This window comes from Oncorhynchus keta, chromosome 30 (assembly GCF_023373465.1).
Source record: "Oncorhynchus keta strain PuntledgeMale-10-30-2019 chromosome 30, Oket_V2, whole genome shotgun sequence".
Lineage (NCBI taxonomy): Eukaryota > Metazoa > Chordata > Actinopteri > Salmoniformes > Salmonidae > Oncorhynchus > Oncorhynchus keta.
This window is the reverse complement of record NC_068450.1, coordinates 28,663,271-28,680,952: the sequence shown is the minus strand read 5'-3', so window position 1 is coordinate 28,680,952 and position 17,682 is coordinate 28,663,271. Positions and strand designations below refer to the sequence as shown.

Here is a 17,682-nt window from a genome sequence, read left to right as displayed (position 1 = left end):
TGTCAAATCAGTAAATAATTAACAAATAATATTAAAATGAATTGTGTCATTGTTTTATTAAAGAGTGTGTGTAAATACAAAGGCAAAAAATGAAATTCTATACATGTGCTTTGATGTTCTATACATGTGCTATGACCTATTCATGCAGTGAATCAAACGCTTAATTCACAATATCAATAAATATATAGGATGAAAGAAATTTCTTACTGGAGGCCGAGTAGGCTAATGTTGAGAGAGGCGGAGATGAGGAATCGTGTAGTAGATAGGTGTGTGTATTGAGAGAGAGCGAGAGAGAGCGAGAGAGAGAGAGAGAGAGAGAGAGAGAGAGAGAGAGAGAGAGAGAGAGAGAGAGAGACTCGCGGGTGACTGACTCGCGGGTGACTTGTTTGCTGAGGATATTGGATTTCTCTATTCATCGTCGTTAGTTCCCTCTCCTCTCTGCCAGCTCTGTGAGGACGTCTGATGCGCTGACCAGCCCTGCTGTAGCCTGTCACTCTCGGGGTTGTCTGGCCGTGGACACAGACTGGACTGGACATCCGTGATTGTATTTTTTTAAATGAGCTGGTACATTACCACACCTTTGTTGCGCGTTGAAGACACTATATGAACAGTGAAGGGACTTTCCGTGAACGAAGAGACACCTGGTTTTCAGTTGGGGTTTATTTTACGCGTATTTTTCTGTGAAGGTTACGGATCTTGCTCAAGAATAAGGGCGTTTTAGAAGATGAAGACAAGTGAATGATCACACGAATATATGTGCTACTGTAAACCAAGACATTGCCCTGAGTAGACCCTAACGTCATTCCATTGTGGTTTAACACAAATCAGCTTCCTTGGATCTTACTTTAGTTGTGTTAGTGTATTTTTGCATAATATATCCCCCCCAATGATTTTTGGATTAGCAGAACTGTAGAATTAATATAATACAGGGAATACTCACCAAGAGCGAAGATGGGGAACAGTGTCTAGAACTGGTAAGTGAAACGAGGTTACTATATGATAAGCAGAATAATCGATTTCAATTTCATTCACACATGTGTGTGTGTGTCTGTGCGTATGTGCGTGTGTGCGTGAGAGTGTTTAAGAATTGATTTTATCTGCATTCAAATATGCTTTTGGCATATGTCAATCTTTGTCGATCCAATCAACGACAGAGCATTAACACGTCAACATGCTGTCAGGAAAAAAATAGTGCACGACTGAAGCTTAAATTCACTTGTCATTGTTGGCAGTAACTACACTCCCCTATAGCATACATATGTATTTGTTGAGTGAAGCTAAAACGTTTGATTTGGCTCTATGCTCCAGCATTTTGGATTTGAGATCAAATGATTTATACGAGGTGACGGTACAGAATGTCACTTTTTATTTGAGGGTATTTTCATAAATATGTTTTATCGTTTAGAAATGAAAGCACTTTATGTATCTCGTCACATTTTGGAGTCACTGATTACTGTTTCTGAACACTTCGACATTAATGTGGATGTTACCATGATTACGGATAATCATGAATGAATCGTGAATCGTGAATAATGATAAGTGGTAAGTTTTAGAGGGATAAATATCATAACATTTTATCTCAAATCCAAAATATTGGAGTATAGAGCCCAATAAAACGTTTTAGCTTCACCATCCAAATAAAATAAGTAGGAGAGTACATTCTCAATCTCTAATAAAAAATGTACTTTGTAGTATTATGCAAATGTTTCAATAGATTACACAGCCATAGTTGTGCAGAGTGTTCTGCAGTGCTGGTCAATGTTTACCTATATATAATAATTCCGAGCAGCATCTCATTGGATCTACTACACTGGTCACGTTGCCTCTACTGCCATGTTAGGATCAGAAACCCCCTGACAGTATGAGTCAGTGTTGGCAACGACCTCAACTACACGATGATATCATCCACAGAGTTGAGAGCGGACTCGAGTTTTTTTAAATGAAGCTCCTGTCTCCTAGTCAATATGCAGTTAATACTTCAAAAATTTAAATTCTTAAATCCTTACCATGTATCTATGTTTGTCCTCTGTTGATGTGTGTCTTTCTTTGTTTGCTGAAATACATACTTTTTAAAAAATCAAGCATTAATCAAATACAACCATGAGTTTCCTTGCAGAGATTAAATTGGCACATTCCCGCTGAGTTTCCATTTTAGAGCAACAGTAATAAGGTGACATGAGGAAAGAGTAAGAAATACACAGCTGGCCTAAATAATGTAAATTCATTCCATTTAAACGACATGGCTTGTATGCTAAACTTACCTTTCTTATCCTGCCTCTGTGTAATCATTAACCTTGCGGGGATACATTGTAAACGCGACTACTTCCTCAAACAGGGTGTTACTATTCTGCTCTTCACAGCACTAGTAGCATAGTAGGCTAAATGCTATTTATCAGTTCCTGGACTTACACCATTATTTTGTTAGCATTATATTCGTACAGTGTAGCCTAGTGTACAGCTTATGTTTTTGAGGTCTGAAGATCATCATAGCCCCTGCGTAAATTTCCCACGTGTGTAGGATGATTTCGTAGAGAGCTTCTGAGGGACGTGTGTATCCCAGGTAGGCAAATGTATTCTCTATATCGTAATAGTCATAAATCAACAGTTATTGAATATTCAAACCATACAGGGGTACTAGAGTAGGAAACATGTTGGAGATGTGGCCCCAGTGGCATGTTACCTATCATTTTCATTTCATTGTGAATGCGAACAGTATCCCAACTTTTTACAGAGCCTCAGCCACCTCTCACTGAACACACATTCACTCTGTCATAATCTATAAATGGTAGATTCCTTGATACAGGATGTATTTGAGTTTGTAGTGCATGGATGGGTCCCCTATGAGGTATTATGATTATACTAGGCATAGAAAACCTGTTAGGTGGGCAGAGACACTCAAGACCTTCTGGCTGACATCCACACCAAAAGCATTAGCCCTGCTACAACTTTCCCACACCCTCATCTACAGTCCCCGCCACCCCTCGTCTCCACCCTGCTCCTCCCAGGACCCGAGGGTCTGAGGGGGAGTGAGGGGGTTCATGTTTCCCACCCTCCCCTACACACGCAGGCAACATGGAGCTCCAGCCTGAGAGATCCTCCCCAGAAGATCTAATGCTACTGTAGCTGATCTTTTCACACAGAGATGCTCTAACCACCAGACCCCTGCATGTAGCCTTCTCTAACCACCAGACCCCTGCATGTAGCCTTCTCTAACCACCAGAACCTTGCATGTAGCCTTCTCTAACCACCAGAACCCTGCATGTAGCCTTCTCTAACCACCAGACCCCTGCATGTAGCCTTCTCTAACCACCAGAACCCTGCATGTAGCCTTCTCTAACCACCAGACCCTGCATGTAGCCTTCTCTAACCACCAGACCCCTGCATGTAGCCTTCTTTAACCACCAGACCCCTAACCACCCAGAACCCTGCATGTAGCCTTCTCTAACCACCAGAACCCTGCATGTAGCCAGCTCTCTAACCACCAGACCCCTGCATGTAGCCTTCTATAACCACCAGACCCTGCATGTAGCCTTATCTAACCACCAGACCCCTGCATGTAGCCAGCCTCTAACCACCAGACCCCTGCATGTAGCCCTTCTCTAACCACCAGACCCCTGCATGTAGCCATCTCTAACCACCAGACTGCACCAGACCCCTGCATGTAGCCTTATCTAACCACCAGACCCCTGCATGTAGCCAGCTCTCTAACCACCAGACCTCTGCATGTAGCCAGCTCTCTAACCACCAGACCCCTGCATGTAGCCAGCTCTCTTACCACCAGACCCCTGCATGTAGCCTTCTCTAACCACCAGAACCCTGCATGTAGCCTTCTCTAACCACCAGACCCCTGCATGTAGCCTTATCTAACCACCAGAACCCTGCATGTAGCCTTCTCTAACCACCAGACCCCTGCATGTAGCCTTCTCTAACCACCAGACCCCTGCATGTAGCCTTCTCTAACCACCAGACCCCTGCATGTAGCCTTCTCTAACCACCAGACCCCTGCATGTAGCCTTCTGTAACCACCAGACCCCTGCATGTAGCCTTATCTAACCACCGTGACCCCTGCATGTAGCCAGCTCTCTAACCACCAGACCTCTGCATGTAGCCAGCTCTCTAACCACCAGACCCCTGCATGTAGCCAGCTCTCTTACCACCAGACCCCTGCATGTAGCCTTCTCTAACCACCAGAACCCTGCATGTAGCCTTCTCTAACCACCAGACCCCTGCATGTAGCCTTATCTAACCACCGTGACCCTGCATGTAGCCAGCTCTCTAACCACCAGACCTCTGCATGTAGCCAGCTCTCGAACCACCAGACCCCTGCATGTAGCCTTCTCTAACCACCAGACCCCTGCATGTAGCCTTCTCTAACCACCAGACCCCTGCATGTAGCCTTCTCGAACCACCAGACCCCTGCATGTAGCCTTCTATAACCACCAGACCCCTGCATGTAGCCATCTCTAACCACCAGACCCCTGCATGTAGCCTTCTGTAACCACCAGACCCCTGCATGTAGCCTTATCTAACCACCGTGACCCCTGCATGTAGCCAGCTCTCTAACCACCAGACCTCTGCATGTAGCCAACTCTCTAACCACCAGACCCCTGCATGTAGCCAGCTCTCTTACCACCAGACCCCTGCATGTAGCCTTCTCTAACCACCAGAACCCTGCATGTAGCCTCTCTAACCACCAGACCCCTGCATGTAGAACCCTGCATGTAGCCTTATCTAACCACCAGACCCCTGCATGTAGCCTTTTCTAACCACCAGACCCCATGTAGCCTTATCTAACCACCAGACCCCTGCATGTAGCCTTTTCTAACCACCAGACCCCTGCATGTAGCCTTCTCGAACCACCAGACCCCTGCATGTAGCCTTATCTAACCACCAGAACCCTGCATGTAGCCTTCTCTAACCACCAGACCCCTGCATGTAGCCTTCTCTAACCACCAGACCCCTGCATGTAGCCTTCTCTAACCACCAGACCCCTGCATGTAGCCTTCTCTAACCACCAGACCCCTGCATGTAGCCTTCTCTAACCACCAGACCCCTGCATGTAGCCTTCTCTAACCACCAGACCCCTGCATGTAGCCTTCTCTAACCACCAGACCCCTGCATGTAGCCTTCTCTAACCACCAGACCCCTGCATGTAGCCTTCTCTAACCACCAGACCCCTGCATGTAGCCTTCTTTAACCACCAGACCCCTGCATGTAGCCTTCTCTAACCACCAGAACCCTGCATGTAGCCTTCTCTAACCACCAGAACCGTGCATGTAGCCAGCTCTCTAACCACCAGACCCCTGCATGTAGCCTTCTATAACCACCAGACCCTTACCTCTGTGTCCTCTCTCACAATGGCTCACATTTATTGAAGTAAGTGCGTCATAGGGAAAAATAAAAGTGGTCTTCTGAGGCTCCTCTCCTCTACTGCCAAGAACTTGAGCTTCTTACTGTTAACACACTCATCCATTTACCAACACGATGTCGCTCTATGCACTCTCTGCAACGAAACTCAGCAAAAAAAGAGACGTCCCTTTTCCAGGACCCTGTCTTTCAACGATAATTCGTAAAAATCCAAATATCTTCATTGTAAAGGGTTTAAACACTGTTTCCAATGCTTGTTCAATGAAACCTAAACAATTAATGAACATGCACTTGTGGAACGGTCATTAACATTACATTACATTTAAGTCATTTAGCAGACGCTCGACACTAACAGCTTACAGACAGTATGCAATTAAGGTCATAGTTATGAAAACTTAGGAAACTAAAGAGGCCTTTCTACTGACTCTGAAAAACACCAAAAGAATGATACCCAGGGTCCCTGTTCATCTGCGCAAACTTGCCTTAGGCATGTGGCAAGGAGGCATGAGGACTGCAGATGTGGTCAGGGCAATAAATTGCAATGTCCATACTGTGAGATGCCTAAGACAGCGCTACAGAGAGACAGGACGGACAGCTGATTGTCTTCGCAGTGGCAGACCACGTGTAACAACACCTGCACAGGATTGGTACATCCGAACATCACATCTGCGGGACAGGTACAGGATGGTAACAACAACTGCCCAAGTTACACCAGGAACGCACAATCCCTCAATCAGTGCTTAGACTGTCCGCAATAGGCTGAGAGAGGCTGGACTGAGGGCTTGTAGGCCTGTTGTAAGGCAGGTCTTCACCAGACATCACCGGCAACAACGTCACGTATGGGCACAAACCCACCGTCGCTGGACCAGACAGGACAGGCAGAAAATGCTCTTCACTGACGAGTCGCGGTTTTGTCTCACCAAGGGTGATGCTCGGATTCGCGTTTATCGTTGAAGGAATGAACGTTACACCGAGGCCTGTACTCTGGAGCGGGATCGATTTGGAGGGTCCGTCATATTCTGGGGCGGTGTGTCGCAGCATTATCGGACTGAGCTTGTTGTCATTGCAGGCATTCTCAACGCTGTGCGTTACAGGGAAGACATTCTCCTCCCTCATGTGGTACCCTTCCTGCAGGCTCATCCTGACATGACCCTCCAGCAGGACAATGCCAGCACCCATACTGCTCGTTCTGTGCATGATTTCCTGCAAGACAGGAATGTCAATGTTCTGCCATGGCCAGAGAAGAGCCCGGATCTCAATCCCATTGAGCACGTCTGGGACCTGTTGGATTGGAGGGTGAGGGCTAGGGCCATTCCCCCCAGAAATGTCCGGGAACTTGCAGGTTCCTTGGTGGAAGAGTGGGGTAACATCTCACAGCAAGAACTGGCAAATATGGTGCAGTCCATGAGGAGGAGATGCACTGCAGCACTTAATGAAGCTGGTGGCCACACCAGATAATGACTGTTACTTTTGATTTTGACCCCCCCTCCTTTGTTCAGGGACACATTATTCCATTTCTGTTAGTCACATGTCTGTGGAACTTGTTCAGTTTATGTCTCAGTTGTTGAATCTTGTTATGTTCATACAAATATTTACACATGTTAAGTTTGCTGAAAATAAATGCAGTTGACAGTGAGAGGACCTTTCTTTTTTGACGTAGTTTCACTTTAAAGTTGTAAAGTGAAACCTGGGCCCGTATCCACAAAGCATCTCAGAGTAAGAGTGCTGTTCTAGGATCAGTTTTGCCTTTCAGATAATAATAAGATTATATGAACAGACTCTAGATCAGCAGTCCAACTCTGAAGCGCTTTGTGGACACAGGCTCTGAGGGCTCAAGTTCCTCTTTGATAAGGGTTCCTGTGAGTCACCATGGCCAGGGTAGTCATTCAACCTCTCCCTGGTGGACTCCTGCACCACATGTGCCCCAATCCTCCAATCCAGGCCCTGTCTAGAGAGAGAAACAGGTGTGCGCCTAACAAGGGCATAATTTACTTTGACGTAACGTGAAATGGAAAGGGGCTTGCCACAGCCCAGAATGTGAGATCATGTTGGGTAGTGTGTATTCAGGGTCTGAGTGTGTCTAAAGGGTCATGGTGGGTAGTGTGTATTCAGGGTCTGAGTGTGTCTAAAGGGTCATGTTGGGTAGTGTGTATTCAGGGTCTGAGTGTGTCTAAAGGGTCATGGTGGGTAGTGTGTATTCAGGGTCTGAGTGTGTCTAAAGGGTCATGGTGGGTAGTGTGTATTCAGGGTCTGAGTGTGTCTAAAGGGTCATGGTGGGTAGTGTATATTCAGGGTCTGAGTGTGTCTAAAGGGTCATGGTGGGTAGTGTATATTCAGGGTCTGGGTGTGTCCAAGGGGTCATGGTGGGTAGTGTGTATTCGGGGTCTGAGTGTGTCTAAAGGGTCATGGTGGGTAGTGTGTATTCAGGGTCTGAGTGTGTCTAAAGGGTCATGGTGGGTAGTGTGTATTCAGGGTCTGAGTGTGTCTAAAGGGTCATGTTGGGTAGTGTGTATTCAGGGTCTGAGTGTGTCTAAAGGGTCATGTTGGGTAGTGTGTATTCAGGGTCTGAGTGTGTCTAAAGGGTCATGGTGGGTAGTGTGTATTCAGGGTCTGAGTGTGTCTAAAGGGTCATGGTGGGTAGTGTGTTCTCATGGTCTGAGTGTGTCTAAAGGGTCATGGTGGGTAGTGTGTTCTCATGGTCTGAGTGTGTCTAAAGGGTCATGGTGGGTAGTGTGTATTCAGGGTCTGAGTGTGTCTAAAGGGTCATGTTGGTAGTGTATATTCAGGGTCTGAGTGTGTCCAAGGGGTCATGGTGGGTAGTGTGTTCTCATGGTCTGAGTGTGTCTAAAGGGTAATGGTGGGTAGTGTGTTCTCATGGTCTGAGTGTGTCTAAAGGGTCATGGTGGGTAGTGTGTATTCAGGGTCTGAGTGTGTCCAAGGGGTCATGGTGGGTAGTGTGCTCTCATGGTCTGAGTGTGTCTAAAGGGTCATGGTGGGTAGTGTGTATTCAGGGTCTGAGTGTGTCTAAAGGGTCATGGTGGGTAGTGTGTATTCAGGGTCTGAGTGTGTCTAAAGGGTCATGGTGGGTAGTGTGTATTCAGGGTCTGAGTGTGTCTAAAGGGTCATGGTGGGTAGTGTGTTCTCATGGTCTGAGTGTGTCTAAAGGGTCATGGTGGGTAGTGTGTTCTCATGGTCTGAGTGTGTCTAAAGGGTCATGGTGGGTAGTGTGTATTCAGGGTCTGAGTGTGTCTAAAGGGTCATGGTGGGTAGTGTGTTCTCATGGTCTGAGTGTGTCTAAAGGGTCATGGTGGGTAGTGTATATTCAGGGTCTGAGTGTGTCTAAAGGGTCATGGTGGGTAGTGTATATTCAGGGTCTGAGTGTGTCTAAAGGGTCATGGTGGGTAGTGTGTATTCGGGGTCTGAGTGTGTCCAAGGGGTCATGGTGGGTAGTGTATATTCAGGGTCTGAGTGTGTCTAAAGGGTCATGGTGGGTAGTGTGTATTCAGGGTCTGAGTGTGTCTAAAGGGTCATGGTGGGTAGTGTGTATTCGGGGTCTGAGTGTGTCCAAGGGGTCATGGTGGGTAGTGTATATTCAGGGTCTGAGTGTGTCTAAAGGGTCATGGTGGGTAGTGTGTTCTCATGGTCTGAGTGTGTCTAAAGGGTCATGGTGGGTAGTGTGTATTCAGGGTCTGAGTGTGTCTAAAGGGTCATGGTGGGTAGTGTGCTCTCATGGTCTGAGTGTGTCTAAAGGGTCATGGTGGGTAGTGTGTATTCAGGGTCTGAGTGTGTCTAAAGGGTCATGGTGGGTAGTGTGTATTCAGGGTCTGAGTGTGTCTAAAGGGTCATGGTGGGTAGTGTGTATTCAGGGTCTGAGTGTGTCTAAAGGGTCATGGTGGGTAGTGTGTATTCAGGGTCTGAGTGTGTCTAAAGGGTCATGGTGGGTAGTGTGTATTCAGGGTCTGAGTGTGTCTAAAGGGTCATGGTGGGTAGTGTGTATTCAGGGTCTGAGTGTGTCTAAAGGGTCATGGTGGGTAGTGTGTATTCGGGGTCTGAGTGTGTCCAAGGGGTCATGGTGGGTAGTGTATATTCAGGGTCTGAGTGTGTCTAAAGGGTCATGGTGGGTAGTGTGTTCTCATGGTCTGAGTGTGTCTAAAGGGTCATGGTGGGTAGTGTATATTCAGGGTCTGAGTGTGTCTAAAGGGTCATGGTGGGTAGTGTATATTCAGGGTCTGAGTGTGTCTAAAGGGTCATGGTGGGTAGTGTATATTCAGGGTCTGAGTGTGTCTAAAGGGTCATGGTGGGTAGTGTGTATTCGGGGTCTGAGTGTGTCCAAGGGGTCATGGTGGGTAGTGTATATTCAGGGTCTGAGTGTGTCTAAAGGGTCATGGTGGGTAGTGTGTATTCAGGGTCTGAGTGTGTCTAAAGGGTCATGGTGGGTAGTGTGTATTCAGGGTCTGAGTGTGTCTAAAGGGTCATGGTGGGTAGTGTATATTCAGGGTCTGAGTGTGTCTAAAGGGTCATGGTGGGTAGTGTGTATTCAGGGTCTGAGTGTGTCTAAAGGGTCATGGTGGGTAGTGTGTTCTCATGGTCTGAGTGTGTCTAAAGGGTCATGGTGGGTAGTGTATATTCAGGGTCTGAGTGTGTCTAAAGGGTCATGGTGGGTAGTGTGTTCTCATGGTCTGAGTGTGTCTAAAGGATCATGGTGGGTAGTGTGTTCTCATGGTCTGAGTGTGTCTAAAGGGTCATGGTGGGTAGTGTGTATTCAGGGTCTGAGTGTGTCTAAAGGGTCATGGTGGGTAGTGTGTTCTCATGGTCTGAGTGTGTCTAAAGGGTCATGGTGGGTAGTGTATATTCAGGGTCTGAGTGTGTCTAAAGGTCATGGTGGGTAGTGTATATTCAGGGTCTGAGTGTGTCTAAAGGGTCATGGTGGGTAGTGTGTATTCGGGGTCTGAGTGTGTCTAAAGGGTCATGGTGGGTAGTGTGTATTCAGGGTCTGAGTGTGTCCAAGGGGTCATGGTGGGTAGTGTATATTCAGGGTCTGAGTGTGTCTAAAGGGTCATGGTGGGTAGTGTGTATTCAGGGTCTGAGTGTGTCTAAAGGGTCATGGTGGGTAGTGTGTATTCAGGGTCTGAGTGTGTCCAAGGGGTCATGGTGGGTAGTGTATATTCAGGGTCTGAGTGTGTCTAAAGGGTCATGGTGGGTAGTGTGTTCTCATGGTCTGAGTGTGTCTAAAGGGTCATGGTGGGTAGTGTATATTCAGGGTCTGAGTGTGTCTAAAGGGTCATGGTGGGTAGTGTATATTCAGGGTCTGAGTGTGTCTAAAGGGTCATGGTGGGTAGTGTATATTCAGGGTCTGAGTGTGTCTAAAGGGTCATGGTGGGTAGTGTGTATTCGGGGTCTGAGTGTGTCCAAGGGGTCATGGTGGGTAGTGTATATTCAGGGTCTGAGTGTGTCTAAAGGGTCATGGTGGGTAGTGTGTATTCAGGGTCTGAGTGTGTCTAAAGGGTCATGGTGGGTAGTGTGTTCTCATGGTCTGAGTGTGTCTGAGTGGTAAACACAGAGTCAGTTAGTCTGTCTGGTGATTGTTGTTATAAGTAATCAAAATACATGGCTTGGACAAATCCAAAACACACTCGTTATGCTTCAGTCACAATGTCTCTGTCTCTCATGTCTCTCATGTCTCAATCTCTCATGTCACATCATGTCTCTGTCTCTCATGTCTCATCATGTTTCTGTCTCTCATGTCTCATCATGAATCTGTCTCTCATGTCTCATCATGTCTCTGTCTCTCATGTCTCATCATGTATCTGTCTCTCATGTCTCATCATGTCTCTGTCTCTCTTGTCTCATCATGTCTCTGTCTCTCATGTCTCATCATGTCTCTGTCTCTCCTGTCTCATCATGTCTCTGTCTCTCATGTCACATCATGTCTCTGTCTCTCATGTCTCATCTTGTCTCTGTCTCTCATGTCACATTATGTCTCTGTCTCTCATGTCTCTGTCTCTCTTGTCACATCATGTCTCTGTCTCTCATGTCTCATCTTGTCTCTGTCTCTCATGTCACATTATGTCTCTGTCTCTCATGTCTCTGTCTCTCTTGTCTCATCATGTCTCTGTCTCATCATGTCTCGGTCTCTCATGTCTCATCATGTCTCTGTCTCTCATGTCTCATCATGTCTCTGTCTCTCATGTCTCTGTCTCTCTTGTCTCATCATGTCTCTGTCTCTCATGTCTCATCATGTCTCTGTCTCTCATGTGTCTGTCTCTCATGTCTCTGTCTCTCATGTCTCATCATGTCTCTGTCTCTCATGTCACATTATGTCTCTCATGTCACATCATGTCTCTGTCTCTCATGTCTCATCATGTCTCTTTCTGTCATGTTACATCATGTCTCTGTCTCTCATGTCTCTGTCTCTCATATCTCATCATGTCTTTGTCTCTCATGTCTCATCATGTCTCTGTCTCTCATGTCTCTGTCTCTCATATCTCATCATGTCTTTGTCTCTCATGTCTCTTTCTCTCATGCCTCTCATGTCTCTGTCTCTCATGTCTTATAATGTCTCTGTCTCTCATGTCTCATCATGTCTCTGTCTCTCATGTCTCATCATGTCTCTGTCTCTCATGTGTCTGTCTCTCATGTGTCTGTCGCTCATGTCTCATCATGTTTCTGTCTCTCATGTCTCTGTCTCTCATGTCTCATCATGTCTCTGTCTCTCATGTCTCATCATGTCTCTGTCTCTCATGTCACATTATGCCTCTGTCGCTCCTGTCTCATCATGTCTCTGTCTCTCCTGTCTCATCATGTCTCTGTCTCTCCTGTCTCATCATGTCTCTGTCTCTCCTGTCTCATCATGTCTCTGTCTCTCCTGTCTCATCATGTCTCTGTCTCTCCTGTCTCATCATGTCTCTGTCTCTCCTGTCTCATCATGTCTCTGTCTCTCCTGTCTCATCATGTCTCTGTCTCTCATGCCTCATCATGTCTCTGTCTCTCCTGTCTCATCATGTCTCTGTCTCTCCTGTCTCATCATGTCTCTGTCTCTCATGCCTCATCATGTCTCTGTCTCTCCTGTCTCATCATGTCTCTGTCTCATCATGTCTCTGTCTCTCATGCCTCATCATGTCTCTGTCTCTCCTGTCTCATCATGTCTCTGTCTCTCCTGTCTCATCATGTCTCTGTCTCTCCTGTCTCATCATGTCTCTGTCTCTCATGCCTCATCATGTCTCTGTCTCTCCTGTCTCATCATGTCTCTGTCTCTCCTGTCTCATCATGTCTCTGTCTCTCATGCCTCATCATGTCTCTGTCTCTCCTGTCTCATCATGTCTCTGTCTCTCCTGTCTCATCATGTCTCTGTCTCTCATGCCACATTATGTCTCTGTCGCTCCACTGTCCAGTGGGGGTAATAAAGGATAAAGAATCTTGACAGACATTATGAAATTAGTAATACAGCGGTATTAGATATGCATCGGTTTCCAATTATTTGTAGTTGATTGCGTTAAGCGGCAATTATTTTTGCATGGTTGTGCAAAATCAATGTAAAGAACATTTGACAATCCTTTTTGATTCACACCAAAAGATCTTATGGTAACTACAAAATGATTGATTCTATCCAGGCACTGATGCTCTACCAAATGAGCTACAGAGGAACCACCCTACTGAACAAAAATAGAAATGCAACATGTAACAATTTCAACCATTTTATTGAGTTACAGTTCATAGAAGGAAATCAGTCAATTTAAATAAATACATTTGGCCCTAATCTATGGATTTCACATGACTGGGCAGGGGTGCAGCCATGAGTGGGCCTGGGAGGGCAGAGGCCCACCCACTTGGAGTCAAGCACATCCAACTGGGGAGTCAAGCCCATCCAATCAGAATCAGTTTATCCACAAAAAAAGGGCTTTATTACAGACAGAATTACTCCTTAGAACCCTTCCTCCCAAATTCTTTAACTACGTTGTAGGCGGCGTAGGATAGAGAAATGAACATTAAATGATCTGTTAACAGCTCTGTTGGACATTCCTGCAGTCAGCATGCCAATTGGACACTTCTTCAAATCTTGTGACATCTGTGGCATTGAGTTGTGTGACAAAACTGCAAGTTTTAGAGTGACCTTTATTATCCTCAACACAAGGTGCACCTATGTATTGATCGTGCCGTTTCTTGATATGCCACACCTGTTAGGTGGATGGAGTATGGAGCAAAGGAGAAATGCTCAATAACAGGGATGTAGGCCCGGCTGGTTGCCTCTAACACACACACTCCCAGGTAGTGTTTATTGGAAGAATATTACCAAAGAGGTTTACGCTGGGGATTGATGAAGCTGATCCAGGATGGTGGTGGCAGAGGGATTTAGGGAAGTGTTCATGTTATGCTCAGCCTCTCTCTCTCTCTCACTGATATTACCACAGAAAGAAGATGGGTGGCTTATGGGTGGAGAAATAGAATACTGCAATGGTAACTTGATAGTTTGTGTGTGTGTGTGTGTGTGTGTGTGTGTGTGTGTGTGTGTGTGTGTGTGTGTGTGTGTGTGTGTGTGTGTGTGTGTGTGTGTGTGTGTGTGTGTGTGTGTGTGTGTGTGTGTGTGTGTGTGTGTGTCTACATGGGTGCATGTGTGTAACACAATACACTCATTTGTCTGCAGCTGAATCCCCCACACCACAAACAAAGGAGGGCGGTTTATGGTTTGTTAGAAAGTGCGTTGAGACATAAGCTTGGAATTTTTCGCTCTCTATGTTGGCGTTAACTACACTCAACTTGGCAGAAGCGGCTCTGGCCTTACTCATTCTCCTCAGGCATAGTGCTGGACGCCAATAGACTTTTGGGGTCCTGTTGTGACTGTGGAGAATGGTGAGCCAAATGGCTCCCATGCCAGCAGTCCCCACTGGGAGGACAGGCTGCTGAAGGGCCATCTGTACAGGCATCCTGACATGGAGGGTGGAGAAGTAGGGCAGGGAAAGGAATGGATGGACTAGTGGTGGGGAAAGATGCATTATAGTGGAGAGAGAGAAAAACATCATGGTTTATTATTGTGATGATCAATAACTACTGTGCTCAAATGACATCCTATTTTTTTAAACACGTCTGGGCTCAAATTGAGATAAAGCCCACAGAATCACTACAAAGCAAACAACTTTCAAAGAACATCCCCGATTTAGGCCAGTAGTGCTACAACGCTCCGAAGCACTCTCACTCTCACTACGCCCCAAAACAGTGTCAGCACTACAAGTATGCCAATGTTTTTTTAGAGCAGTTCCTAAAAATGGAAAAGGCGCTTAAATAATGAACTTGCTAATAGAGTTAACAACCGGAGCTGAAATTAGATGACAAGTGTTATAGATGTTCAGAGAGGAGAGAGTTAGTGGAGGGGAGAGGAGAGAGTCAGGGGGAGGGGAGAGGAGAGAAAAGAGAGTCAGGGGGAGGGGCAAAGAGTCAGGGGGAGGGGAGAGAAGAGAAGAGAGAGTCAGGGGGAGGGGGAGAGGAGAGAGTCAGGGGGAGGAGAGAAGAGAGAGTCAGGGGAGGGGGAGAGGAGAGAGTCAGGGGAAGGGAGAGGGAGAGAGAGAGAAGAGAGAGTCAGGGGAGGGGAGGGAGAGGAGAGAGTCAGGGGTGGGGAGGGGAGAGAGAGAGAGAGTCAGGGGAGGGGGAGAGGAGAGGAGAGAGTCAGGGGGTGGGGAGAGGAGTCAGAGAGGAGAGAGGAGTCAGGGGAGAGGGGAGAGGAGAGAGTCAGTGGGAGGAGAGAGGGAGAAGAGAAGAGAGAGTCAGGGGGAGGGGGAGAGGAGAGAGTCAGTGCGGAGGAGAGAGGAGAGAAGAGAGAGTCAGGGGGAGGGGGAGAGGAGAGAGTCAGTGGGGAGGGGAGAGGGGAGAAGAGAGAGTCAGGGGAGGGGAGAGTCAGGGGTGGGGGGGTGGGGAGTCAGGGGAGAAGAGAGAGTCAGGGGGAGGGGGAGGGGAGAAGAGAGGAGAGAGTCAGGGGGAGGGCAGAGAGTTAAGGGGAGGGGAGTGTAGTGGAGTGAGTTAGGGTTAGGGGAGGGGAGTAGGTCAGGGGGAGGGGAGTGGAGTGAGTTAGGGGAGGGGAATGGAGGGAGTTAGGGTGAGGGGAGAGGAGGGAGTTAGGGGGAGGGGAGTGGAGGGACATAGGGGTGTGGGGAGAAAAAGGAGTTAGGGGGAGGGGAGAGCAGGGTGTTAGGGGGAGGGGAGAGGAGGGACATAGGGGTATGGGGAGAGGAAGGAGTTAGGGGGAGGGGAGAGGAGGGGAAGAGGAGAAGTTGAGGAAGATGAGCGGCTTACTAGTTCGGTCAGAGATAGAGAAGGTTTCCTCAGACAGATGGCCTCAGGCTTCCTGCCCTGGGGTGGAATGTCTCCTCTTCTCACCCCTATTCGTCCCTTCTTACCTCTTCCTCACCCCACCTCCTCACCCACCAAAGGGAGGGTAAGGGTAACATTTGACATCTCCTTGTCCGGGGGTGATCAATCCTGAATGACCTTTGAACTAGGAAATGACAATAACAAAACAAAGCGTGCTGCCATACCCATAGAGGATGTTTCATGTCACCATTGTCATCTGAGAGGGGACTCTGAAAGGTTTTTCTAATATCTTCCTCATTCATAACCCACTTGAATATAAGGATCTTGTCGATCCACTTGGCTGTCAGTTATAACATGTTCTACTATATAGATGTCCAGAGGGAGCTGAACACTTTATATACAACAGTATGTGGACACCCCTTCAAAGTAGTGCATTCGGCTATTTCAGCCACACCTGTTGCTGACCGGTGTATACAATTGAGCACACAGCCATGCGATCTCCATAGACAAACATTGGCAGTAGAATGACTGAAGAGCTCAGGGACTTTCAACGTGGCATGGTCATACGATGCCACCTATCCAACAAGTCAGTTCGGCAAATCTCTGCTCTGCTAGAGCTGCCCTGTTCAACTGTAAGTTATTGCTGTTATTGTGAAATGGAAACATCTAGGAGCAACAACGGCTCAGCTGTGAAGTGGTATGCCACACAAGCTCAGAGAACAGGATTGCCGAGTGCTGAAGCGCGTGGCACATAACAATTGTCTGTCCTCAGTTGCAACACTTACTACCAAGTTCCAAACTGCCTCTGGAAGCAACGTCAGCACAATAACTGTTCGTCGGGAGCTTCATGAAATAGGTCTCCCTGGCCAAGAAGCCGCACACATGCCTAAGATCACCATGCGCAACGCCAAGCGTCGGCTGGAGTGGTGTAAAGCTTGCCGCCATTGGATTCTGGAGCAGTGGAAGGGCGTTCTCCGGTGTGCTAAATCACGCTTCACCATCTGGCAGTCTGACGGACGAATCTAGGTTTGGCAGATGCCAGGAGAACGCTACCTGCCCCAATGCATAGTACCAACTGTAAAGTTTGGTGGAGGAGGACTAATGGTCTGGGGCTGTTTTTCATGGTTCGGGCTAGGCCCCTTAGTTCCAGTGAAGGGAAATCTTAAAAATACAGTATACGATGAAATTCTATGCTTCCAACTTTGTGGCAACAGTTTGGGGAAGGCCCTTTCCTGTTTCAGCATGACAATACCGCTGTGCACAAAGCCAGGTTCATACAGAAATGGTTTGTCGAGGTTGGTGTGGAATAACTTGACTGGCCTGCACAGAGCCTTGACCTCAACCCCATATAACACCTTTAGGATGAATTGGAACATCAACTGCGACCAAGGCCTAATCACCCAACATCAGTGCATCACCTCACTAATGCTCTTGTGGCTGAATGGAAGCAAGTCCCTGCAGCAATGTTCCAACATCTAGTGGAAAGCCTTCCCGGAAGAGTGGAGGCTGTTTTAGCAGCAATGTTCCAACATCTAGTGGAAAGCCTTCCCAGAAGAGTGGAGGCTGTTATAGCAGCAATGTTCCAACATCTAGTGGAAAGCCTTCCCAGAAGAGTGGAGGCTGTTATAGCAGCAATGTTCCAACATCTAGTGGAAAGCCTTCCCAGAAGAGTGGAGGCTGTTATAGTAGCAATGTTCCAACATCTAGTGGAAAGCCTTCCCAGAAGAGTGGAGGCTGTTATAGCAGCAATGTTCCAACATCTAGTGGAAAGCCTTCCCAGAAGAGTGGAGGCTGTTATAGCAGCAATGTTCCAACATCTAGTGGAAAGCCTTCCCAGAAGAGTGGAGGCTGTTAAAGCAGCAATGTTCCAACATCTAGTGGAAAGCCTTCCCGGAAGAGTGGAGGCTGTTATAGCAGCAATGTTCCAACATCTAGTGGAAAGCCTTCCCAGATGAGTGGAGGCTGTTATAGCAGCAATGTTCCAACATCTAGTGGAAAGCCTTCCCAGAAGAGTGG

The 17,682-nt window shown here is 47.3% G+C and overlaps 1 protein-coding gene across 3 annotated transcripts in view; it reads left to right on the top strand.

The window, feature by feature from the left end:
• The first annotated feature begins 347 nt into the window (after positions 1–347).
• Positions 348–17,682, top strand: part of LOC118363952 (ras-GEF domain-containing family member 1C-like) — a 52,704-nt gene continuing 35,369 nt past the window's right edge. For 2 of the 3 annotated variants that reach the window (XM_052488109.1, XM_052488106.1), the window contains exon 1: positions 348–974. The gene's annotated coding sequence lies outside the window, so the exon portion shown is untranslated. Of the gene's footprint in view, positions 975–2,340; positions 2,561–17,682 lie in introns of those variants that run through there. The other variant, XM_052488108.1, reaches the window with a different exon arrangement.